This window comes from Arachis ipaensis, chromosome B10 (assembly GCF_059453495.1).
Source record: "Arachis ipaensis isolate K30076 ecotype BB chromosome B10, ASM5945349v1, whole genome shotgun sequence".
NCBI classification, from domain to species: domain Eukaryota; kingdom Viridiplantae; phylum Streptophyta; class Magnoliopsida; order Fabales; family Fabaceae; genus Arachis; species Arachis ipaensis.
In genome coordinates, this window is record NC_142435.1 from 30,382,652 (window position 1) to 30,395,000 (window position 12,349).

The window sequence follows — 12,349 nt, forward strand, 5'->3', positions numbered from 1 at the left end:
CTTGCATTAATTCATCGAGATATAGCAGAGCTCCTCACCCCCAACAATGGAGTTTAGAGACTCATGCCGTCAAAGAGTACAAAGTTCAGATCTAAAATGTCATGAGATATAAAATAAATCTCTAAAAGTTGTTTAAATACTAAACTAGTAACCTAGGTTTACAGAAAATGAGTAAACTATAACAGATAGTGCAGAAATCCACTTCTAGGGCCCACTTGGTGTGTGCTGGAGCTGAGACTAAAGCTTCTCACGTGCCTGGGGCTGTTTTGGGCGTTCAACACCAGCTTTGGATCCTTTTCTGGCGTTGAACTCCAACTTGCAACTTGTTTCTGGCGCTGGACGCCAGAATTGGGCAGAGAGCTGGCGTTGAACGCCAGTTTACGTCGTCTATCCTTGAGCAAAGTATGGACTATTATATATTGCTTGAAAGCCCTGGACGTCTACTTTCCAACGCAATTGGAAGCACGCCATTTGGAGTCCTGTAGCTCCAGAAAATCCATTTTGAGTGCAGGGAGGTCAGAATCCAACAACATCAGCAGTCCTTTTTCAGCCTGAATCAAATTTTTGCTCAACTCCCTCAATTTCAGCCAGAAAATACCTGAAATTACAGAAAAACACACAAACTCATAGTAAAGTCCAGAAATATGGATTTTGCCTAGAAACTAATAAAAATAGACTAAAAACCAACTAAAACATACTAAAATCTATATGAAATTAACCCCAAAAAGCGTATAAAATATCCGCTCATCACTTGCTCACTCCTAGAGTAAGCTAAGAGCAATTATAATCGTTTCTTCATATTTTTTTAATATTTAATATTATATTAAAATTTAAAACTAAGAATACATGCTTAAAATTGTTATTAAAACACAAATTAAATATGCAATATGTAAATATTTCTTAAATAGAATACATCTCTCTTGGTGTAAGTTTTCTCCATTACATAACATTCACATTCACATTCACGCCCAGTTAATAAGTGAAGCAAGTGCCAAAAAGCTACCAAAGCCAACTATGCATTAATGCATTATTGATCAGTAGTTTTGAGTTTAGCCAGTAAGAATCATAGAACGTTCATGCAACTAATCTTCACTCAGACCAAATTAAATTAAATTAAAGTGGCTATACTAACCCTGTAACGGTTTCTTGGATCGTAAGCCTTTTTAAGGATATTTTACCTTTCTAGCTCTATAGTTGAATTTTTCATGTTAGAGCCTCTGCTGAATGCAATTTTTTGTTTTATAACATAATGTTTTCATATAAAAAAATGATATATGCATTATCTATTTATATGAATTCCATTATAATTTATGAGAACAAATTTAATTACTCTTTTTAATAATTAAAAATTCAAAGTAAAATAAATAAAAAGATTCACTAACTCATTAATTTTAGCTTACTCATTTGATATAGATTTTATTATTGATAAATTAAAAAATTTAAAAGATATTGTGCACTATTTTGTTTACCTCCTCTATAAAGATTCAGAACATATTTTAATAACTATTTGATAATAATTTTTTATTTGATAATAATTGCTTCAAAATTTGTTTCCTAAATTATGTTGCATAAATAACCTAAAATAATCGGTCCCATTTAGTGATCCTAAAACTGTCAAAACGAGTTGTGCCTCGCGAATTAATTTAGATTGTTCGCAAAAATCAACGAGTCAAGTCAGTAAAATAATAAATTATTTAAAAGTGAGTTAATTTAGCTCAATTCATATAAATCACGAGTTAAAATAAAGAGTTTGGATAAAGCAGACACAAGCAAGTTGTCTCGCCTGTCTCATTTTTTTTCTTTTTTTTATTTAAAATCTCTTTTGGTATACAAAATTTCTTTCTTGTTAATTAGCTTTTTAATTTTTATATAAGTTACTATAGTGATATATGAATGTATGATAAATTTTTTTTATTTGTATGGATATGAAGGAAAAAGATTACTAAAACTATGAAGTATTTTTTTTTAAATTTAATTTTAATGTATTGTCAGTGTGAAATCTTTTTATATGTGCATTCAATCACATAACGTCATATTGACAAAAATAACTACTTTTTATATTGATTGCATGAACAGTCATCCAAAAGAACAATTGTGATTGAACTATTGTGTAAAACGTTTTACATTGTAGTGCATCAAAATTAAACTCTTTTTTTTTTACAAAAATAAAAAATAAAAAAACAAGACAAGCGAGCCGACTCATCTAACTCGTTAACTCGGACCAGCCGAGTCGGGTTGACATTTTATTAACTCGTTCTACGAGTCAACTCGTTTTTCTAATTTTGACTTGCCGCTCGTGACAAGCTAGCTTGAACTACCCCACTTGTCCATTTGATACCTCTAAGTGACCCTAACGTTCTTAGTTGTTTACTATTTGGCTTGCATTTACAAGGCCAACTACATATTTATATTAGTGATATTACATAAATGAGTAGGGATGACAACGAATATCTAATCCCGTTTGTGTTTAAGAAAATATCTTCTATTTCTGTTCCATTCCATTGTGCGTTTTCGTTTAATTCTTTCCACAAAGAAGATAGATACTCACTGATATCTATAGATATTAATTTTTAAGAAAATTAAAAAATTAACACGCTCATAATATAATTCATATGATTCAATCAAATTAAAACCCAATCCAAACACAAATTTACATAATTCACATACACATAAAAGATCTAACATATATACACATAAAGAAAATAAAATAGAAATAGTTTTTGACAAAATAATATAAGATAACTTTCATATATATAAATAAGGGTATTTTAGTAATTTCATTATTCGTGAGAATTCGGCGAGTCCCATGAATAGGGATGACACGGATCGGATCGGATCTAATATCCGCATGTTTTAAGCTTAGATCCGACCGATCCGATCCGCACATTTGCGGATCGGATATCAGATATATCCGCAAAACATAAAAATATTTTTAAAAACTTATTTTTATTAAAAAATCAATAAAATTCTTTTTTTCTATTCTTTTAAACATGTTTACTCTTAAAATAATATTAAATATACTTTTCTTAAATAATAAAAATAAAATAGCATAACACATGATAATTATTAGTTTAAATAAAACATAAAAAGAATATTTACTTATTTATTTATTAATTTATTTTTGCGAATCCGCAGATATGCGGATCGGATATGCAGATACATACATAAAATTCGCAATCCGATCCGATAACCTTGTGGATCGGATCTATATCTGCAATTTTTAAATCAAATTCGGATAAACACCGCGGATATGTGAATCAGATTCAATAATCCATGAACACCCTTACCCATGAAGCAGGTATCTCTACCCGGTCGTTGCAGAAATTTTGCAGATTTCGTTCTCTTGTCATAGATAATATCGGCGAATATTCATTTTCGGAAGTATTTTTGTCTATAAATGAGTATCAGGTAGAGAGATGTTTACATACTCTTTCTTTCTTAAGATGTCTTTGAATTTAGTTTTTATAAATAAATAAAAAAATTCTTTTTAATAAAGTGAATCTAAAATGCATGCAAACTCTAAAGAATGAAAATTGAAATTATGGGGAGTAAAATGGTAAGAAAAAAGAAAATAGAAAAAGAAAAACATCAAATTACTCTCTCTCTCTCTCTCTCTCTCTCAAAATTGAAATTAAGTTGAGATGCAACTAAATATAAAGTTGTTAAGAAATTTCTAGCATTGTACAGCTAGTAAATTTGTTATAATTAGTTTAGATTTAGTTATTTATCTGTCACTCTTATACAGATATATAATGTGTAGATTTACAGTATAAAAGAATGATGCTTCATTCAATCAATTGAGAATATTCATCATCCAAATTTCTATCTGATTATCTCACCTTCTTTCGCTTTCTTCTCTTCTCTCAGTTACTTGCTGCATTAGTCTGGTACCCTTCTACATGGTATCAGAGCTCTTGATCTTTCAATGGCGCCTGATAACACAAATTCAAATTTAAATTCTACCAATTCTGCTACAGATTTTGAGCGATTCACTATTTTCATGGCTCAATTCTCTCGCAGTTCCAAGCTCAATTCACCAAATTTGGTTCTTCCCCCATTTCTAACCTTAACTGTCCCTATTTTCTTCATCATGGCAAAAGTTTTGTAACTCATTTGATACCTCTTCATCTCACACCTCAGAATTACTATCAGTGGTCATACGATATGTGGCATACTCTCAAATCTAAGAATAAGGTGAAGTTGTTAGATGGATCAATTGTGATATCTGTTGAGTGAATATTGTGATACCTTCATTTGATCAATTGTTAGGTGCAATAACTTTTTTCTTTCCTCGATCATCCTCTCTCTTAGTCCAGATTTGTGAACAACTTGAAAATTTGCTACTTGCATGGAGATGTGTTCAGAGTTGGTGAGTTGAAGGAAGAGTTCTATGCTATTCGCCAAGGTGATTCCAATGTTACTACTTATTCACTAAATTGAAATCTATTTGGGAGGAGCTAGAGAATCTTCATGTAATTCCTAGTTATTTAGCTTGTGTTAATGGTTGCAAATGTGGATTAAAAACTATTAGAGATTATGTGTCCGAAGAGTATGTTGTTAAATTTTTGAGAGGTTTAAATAAGCAATACTCCACTGTTACATCTCAGATCATGCTTTTAAAGCCTTTGCCTGATATCAATATTGTCTTGGCTATGATGACACAGCAAGAATGCCAGTTCCATTCATATTTTTTGGATACTAAAATAGTTGCAAATTCCATGGAAGTGCAATACTCTTAGGGTAACATCGCTTCCTCGAGAGCAGAGGACGAAACAATGCTTTTAGATAAGTACATAATCTTCTAAAGACTATGTCAGAGGCTATACTTCCAAGTTATGCACCTATTGCAACCGAAATGGTTATTTAATTGATAATTGTTATAAGAAGAATGATTTTCCTGCACACTTGAATCATATCAGCTTGAGGGACAATTGAGGATTTCAATGTTGAGCTAACTGATTCTGGTCAAGATGATAAGAGTATTCCAACTAGTGTGAACAAGATTACTTCTTCAGCCACCCTCACTCAACCAAAAGATAGACATATTTTGAGTGTATGCTTTTATAAAACCTCTTGGATAATTAATAGTGGTACCACAGATCATGCTTGCTATATCTAAGAATTTTCAATTTATCTATCTAATGGTTCCAAAACTACAAATATTTGTGGCATAGCACAGTTATCAAACACTTTGATCCTTACCAATATTTTGTTCATACCTCACTTTAAATATAATTTAATTTCTGTTTCAAAGCTCATTAAATCATTGAATTGGGAAGTCAGATTCACTGATTTTTCTTATGAGATACATGAACTTTTTTCATTAAAGATGATTGGGCAAGCTGAGGTGTTTAGAGATCTCTATGTGATAAATGCAGAACTATTGAAATTACCTTCACCAAAATTTACTATATAATCTGTGATATTAACTATACAACAAGATATAGGAGCCCTTTGGCATACTAGATTAGACCATTTACCATATAGAAGAATGATAACCATGAAAATAGTTTTTCTTTTATTGAATGTATTTCTGCATCACATGTTTGTGACTCATATCACTATGCCAAGTAAAAGAGGCTGCCATTTTCTATAAGTAATACACAGTCTATTAATAATTTTGATTTGTTATACATTGACATTTGAGGATCAATTTTTGTTCAGTCCATCTTAGGTCATAAGTATTTTTTAAATATTGTCAAGAACAAAACCAGATTCACATGGATTTATTGCATGAAGTTAAAATTAGAAGCAAGAAAATTAGTTCAGAATTTTACTCAACTTATACAAACCCAATTTAATAAAATTGTCAAGCAAATTAGAATTGATAATGGTTTATAACTCAAAATGAACTCGCTTTATAGTTCAAAAGGCATTGAGCATCAAATTTCTTGTGTTGAAACTCCACAACAAAATGGTGTTGTGGAGCACAAACATCAACACATCCTCACTGTTGCTAGAGCACTTTTATTTCATTCATTTATTTCAAAATGCTTTTAGCACTATGCAGTACAACACCCAGTTCATTTAATAAATCAATTGACTAATGCCTTCTTGAACAATATGACACCTTATGAAGCTCTATTTCATTCTAAACTAGATTTGAGTGAACTTAAAGTATTTGGTTGTCTTGTATTTGCTTCACTCTCACTGCTGATAAAAGAAAGTTGGATCCAAAGTCTAGAAAATACATTTTTCTAGGCTATAAACCAGGCACTAAAGGTTCTATTTTGCTTGACCTGGAAACAAAAAAAAATCTTCATGTCCCAAGATACTGAATCAATTTTCTTTTAAAATTATTTCAATTGCTTCACATTCTACTACACAACAATCATTCACACCTGCAAATTCTGACCCCTTCTTAGATTTGCATCATATTTTTGCATCTTATCCTAACATTCATGTTATTCCATTATTAGCAAATAATCACACAGTCCCTGAAATTATTTCTCATACTACATCATCAACACCATCTTTTTATGACACTCATAATTTCATTACATCTTCAATCAAACATCTCAATCTGCCACTATTGATTTACCATCTCCTGAACCTATTTTAAGATGGTCTGAAAGGGAATGAAGGCAACCATCTTATTTTAAGAATTTTCACTGCTTCCACATTCATTCACCTAAAGATCCCATACAAACTATCCAATTACCTTCAAATTTTAAGTATCTCTTGTCTTGGCATTTATCATATGTATCTTTCTCTCTAAAGTACCTGGCCTTCACTCTTGCTATATCATTAACAACCCTAACCCTAAGCACTACTTTGAGGCTATCATGCATGATTGTTGGAGAAAGGATATTGATATTGAATTGCTACTCTTGAGTAAAACAAAACTTGGACATTACCTCTTTACCACCTAGCATGAATGCAGTTAGTTATAATTGGATCTTTCGTACTAAAATTCAACCCTGATAGAACTATTGAACGACATAAGGCCCGACCCATTGTTCAGAATTTTACACAAATTTCAAGAGTTAATTACATTGATACTTTTAGTCCAGTAGTCAAAATGACCACTATTTGAGTTCTTCTGGCCATTGTTGCAGCAAAGGATTGACATCTTCATCAACTTGATGTTAACCCCGCCTTTCTTCATGGCGACCTTTATGAAGATATGTACATGAAGCTTCCAAAAGGGTTGAAATATTCTAATCCCAAGCTAGTTTGCAAGTCAGACAGATCTTTTTATGGCTTGAAGCAAGCGAGTCTTCATGGAATATTAAATTTTCTACTGCATTAACTGAATTGGTGTTCAATCAAACTAAAAATGATAATTCTTTGTTCACTAAATCCACTACACATGAGTTCACAACAATCTTGGTGTAAATAGATGATCTTGTTCTAGTTGATGATAATTTAAATGAAATTCAACATGTCAAGCGCTTTCTGGACAACAAGTTCAAAATTAAAGATCTTGGCATTCTAAAATTTTTCAATGGGATAAAAGTTTCTAGGAGCAAAGTTGGAACTGCTTTTTACCAAAAAAAATATACTTTGGATTTAATCAATAACTGTGGATTGTTTGGAGCCAAACTAGCAACCAAACCTATGGAGTATACAACTACTTTGTCTGAAGAATCCGATACTACGCTTTCTGATGCTTCTCTCTATCGAAAATTGGTTGGAAGGCTTCTTTATCTCACTAATACAAGGCAAAATTTGAGCTACTCTGTGGGTTGCCTCTCTCAATTCATGGATTCACCTACTGATATTCATTTGCAAGATGATTACATAGTTCTTCAATACTTGAAACAATCTCTTGCATTTAGTCTTTTCTTTTCTGCCACAAATAAACAAACTCGTTTAAGCTATTTGGTTACACTAATTCAGACTGGGGTGCTTGCAAGGACACTAGAAAATCTATTACTGGTTATTGCTTCTTTCTTGATCACACACTCATCTCTTAAAAGAGTAAGAAATAAACAAATGTGTCTAGCTCTTCCTCTGAGATAGAGTATAGAGCATTGGTTAATGGAACGTGTTAACTCATTTGGTTGTTGAAATTATTAAAGAAGTTTGATATTCTTCCTCCTCTCCTAGTTGATATTTTTGGTGATAACAAATATGCCATCTACATTGCCTCTAATATGATTTTTTATGAAAAAACCAAACATGTAGAGGTTAATTGTCATGTTGTCAGAAACAAGTACAAGGAAGGTACTTCGAATCTGAAACATATTGTCTTTATTGAGCATATCTTTATAAAATTACTTGCTCCAGTGCCCTTCTCCTCTCTATTGTCCAAGATAAGCTTACTTGATTTGCACAAATCAAGTAATACTAGCTTGCGGAGGAATGTAACATAAAATAAGAGAATTTGAAAATGAAATTAAAATTAAGTTGAAATGCAGCTAAATGTAAAAAGTTGTTAAAAAATTTATAGTAGTCATGTACAATTAGTGAATTTGTTAGAATTAGTTTATAGTTAGTTATTTATCTCTCACTCTTGTACAGATATATAGTGTACATTTACAGTGTAAAAATATGATACTTCATTCAATCAATTGAGAATATTCATAATCCGAATTCCTCTCTGATTGTCTCTTTTCTTCGTTTACTTTCTTTTCTTATCTTAGTTTGCTACATTATCAGTTTGGTATCATTTTACTCTCTCTCTCTCTCTCTAAGTTAAAATATTAAAGTTACCTTTTTCTTTTTCATTTCATGACATGCTTCAATTAAATTAATTGAAATAATAAAATGCCATCAACTTCAAATATTTATATTTATAGTCTAGAAGAAAAAAAATCACAATTTCATCGTGAGAAAAGAATAATTATTTTTGTTACATTGTTCAAAATTCTTAATAGTTCTAGTGGCAGTCATTAATTATTAGATACTAGCTAAACGTATATATTGGTGTGAAAATTATGTTTGTACAACATTTTTATTTATGATATAGACACTTCATAAATACCCACTTATTTTTTAAGATAAAAAGCCTTACGCATAATTTAAATATGTTCTACATGCTTCTCTTTCTCCTTGCTTTTGTTTCTTTTCTTCTTCAATTTTTTTAAATCTTCATTTATTTTTTTTTCACATATTATTCATAAAATGAATGAAGCGTATCAATTGATATTCATGTATACTTGTAGGAAAGAGTTATGGATATTGAACAATACAATAAATCTTCAAGAGCGTTGTCTCAAATGATTTTCTTGCTCAAACTTTTGGAGAAAAAAAAAACATATAAATAAAATTCGTGGTGTGGATTACAAGCCAAACCCTAGTCAACTCTTCGATCAGAATTCGCAACAACCAAGTGATCAAATTCAAACAAAGGAAATTTAGAGGGTGTTGGTTAAATTACAGATAGAATCGATAACCACGAAATTAAAAAGGCAGGCAGTGAAGAATATAGTAACATCAAAGAAGGTAAAAAGGCAAAGAATGAAGAATGTTGAGATATCTCATGAGTTTAGTGAAGCACAAAATATATATATATATATATAAGCTTTCCTTTTTAGGCACCGGACCTAGTTACCACTCCATGGGAACATCTATAGATTCCGCTATCGAGAAAGTCAGGCATGGAATCACGCTCTTCATCTTCAAGAGCAAGCATCTTGGCTCTCAGGACCTCAGGCAACCCTGGATCCTTTCCTACCTCGAATTTGACTGGAGGCAGATTCTGTAGCTTCAGAGATAAATGATATCTCATCTTAAATAGAGCTCTAGCGAAGTTCCCGGAAGAAAGGAGAAGACGGCTAAGGCTTTCTCTCGGTTAGGTGAGGAGCGAGGTTACGAGCTGATACCATGTGAAGTTTAGGTGATGGAATGGCTCACCCAACCCTGGGAGCCTGGCATTGTATTTATAATAGCTGTACAACAAATGAAATTCAATTTATATATATATATATATATATATATATATATATATATATATATATATATATATATATATATATATATATATATACAAGTTTCATCATCAATTTAGATTTTTAGAAGAGAACATAATAATATTTTTTGAAAATGAAAGTATATAAAAGTGTAACAGAAGAATACCAAGAATATTTAAAAATGAAAAACAAAAAATAGCAGCAATTGGAAACTGGCACAAACTGGTGCTAGCAAAACATTAATGGTTTTGCAATGGTTAGAAAAATAATGTAGAATAAGCCGTTAGAGACGATTACAAACCCGCCACCAAAATTAGTGAAAATTTCTATGTTTTCAAATAATGTAAACCGTTGCGGAAAAAATTACCTATGATTGGACTTAGTGGCCGTTATACCTATGATTGCTAGAAATTGATGTAAAATCGTTTATAGTGCCTTAAGGCTCCGTTTGTTTTGTGTATGTATTGGAACATAGACATTAAGACATAGACACTTGAGACATAGACATAAAACATTTGTGTTTGTATATAGTGTTTAGAAATAATGGACATGACACTAATGTAGTGTCTAATATTATGTTTGGTTGTAAAACACAAGAACATTACATAACTAAAAATGACTATTTTGTCCTCATAAATTAAATTAAAAAATAATTAATATTAAAAGTAAAAAAAAAGAGTGAGATAAAAATCCCTATTCTTCACCATTTATGATCAGTTATCCTTACCCTCAAAAAACTTCATTCTCCTTAGTTGCTCTCCTCCTTCGTGGATGTCTTCACCTTACACGTTGGCCGCATCTACCCTAAACCCTTTGCTCCATCTCCGTATCCAGTGCTTGTTTCCTCGTGTGGTTCTGTCCCTTGTTTTGTTTGTTGCGAATTCTTCTTCTTCACTGTGTATGCGTTCAATTTTCATGGAGGCCAGGTATAATGTTCTTTTTCCCATCAATTTCTTGCTCTTCTAAGGTTTAATTGAGAATCAGTGGAGGAAAGTTGCTGCTTAATTTTTTTGGTTATGCTAAAAAAAATCAAGAATTGGTGACATTGAATGAGTATTAATTATGTTAGATTGCTAAACATATATGTAAATTGGATAATATTGGAAGCCTTTAAGCCCTTGATCCCAGTGTTTTTCCAAATGGATATTGCTTTAACACTTCAAATTTTGTATCTTTTTAGTTGAAAATCATATGGGCGTTATGATCCCCTCTCTTTCTTTAGTATTTTATTTAATTTATTATTTTATTTTTCCATTAGTGAATGTAGTAGTAAAATGAAATTTATTTTGGCATACAAAATCTTTATAGACTATGTTAATGTTAGTTGTAGCTACTGTGGCAGCACTTGATGCTGATGCTCACCAATCTCTTGCTCAGCTTACTAATTGTTCATTTGTCCGTAGCTTCCATTTTAGGTTTGATGAAATGCTGCAGTAAATCTTTTTCTAGTATGTGAGCTGACTATAAGCATGTTTTACAATTACTACCCTATGTATATTAATGAGTGCCTTTTATACATCATCAATGTCATTGTACTTTTTAAATTCTAATTGAGTTTTTTATGTTATTATATCAAAGAATTGAATTCTAGTACTCCAATTGAATTCTAGTTCTCCAGTTGAGTTCTCATATTTTAAACACATTGTCCAATTTATATATAGGAAAAGAATCAAACTTTAGTTGAGTAATTAGAGTTGACCTCTACTTGATACTGTATGATATACATTTGATACAGGCTTGGAAGAAGCAAACATTAAGGAGCAAAGTTGGAAGAACCAAATAATAAAGCTACATGTTATGAGGAAAAAGTGCTAGTAGTTGTTGATGGCTCTTGGGATGACATAGACTTTTTTCCTTATATTTCTGTTGTTATCTTAGTTGGCAATGTATTTATACAATGAAGCATGATAACTAATAGTATTTGGTGTACCCCACATTATTATACAATGTATTTTTACAATGTATTTGGTTTATTGTTTCCTGTTAGCTAACAGTATTTGGTGTACTCCACATTTAATTTATATTGGTTTGCCCAAATATAATAAAGTGCAGAATTTTAAAGCCAAAGCTATTAAATCAGCATGCATGAGCCCTAAGGTTTATATAATTTTTTTTGTCTTTCATAATTGTAAAAATGTACATTATTAGAGTTTAAGATAATAAATATATAAATCAACAAAGAGAATGCAGAATTTGATTATAAATATGCAAAACTAAATAACTTTAAGGATAAAATTACACAATACATTCAAAAAATCTACATAGAATTACACAATTTGATTCCAATAATGCATAATTACATAATATGGAGTGTAAATTTGCATAATATAATTAATAAACACTAGAGGCATAACTTAGGTGCATAAACTAAAAAATCAACACATAGAATTGTAGATTACAACTAAAAATCAGTTCATGCATAGATTAGGTGCAAATATAGCTATCGCACTTTAATAATATAACAATTACTCAAACCCTTATAGATAGGGGTG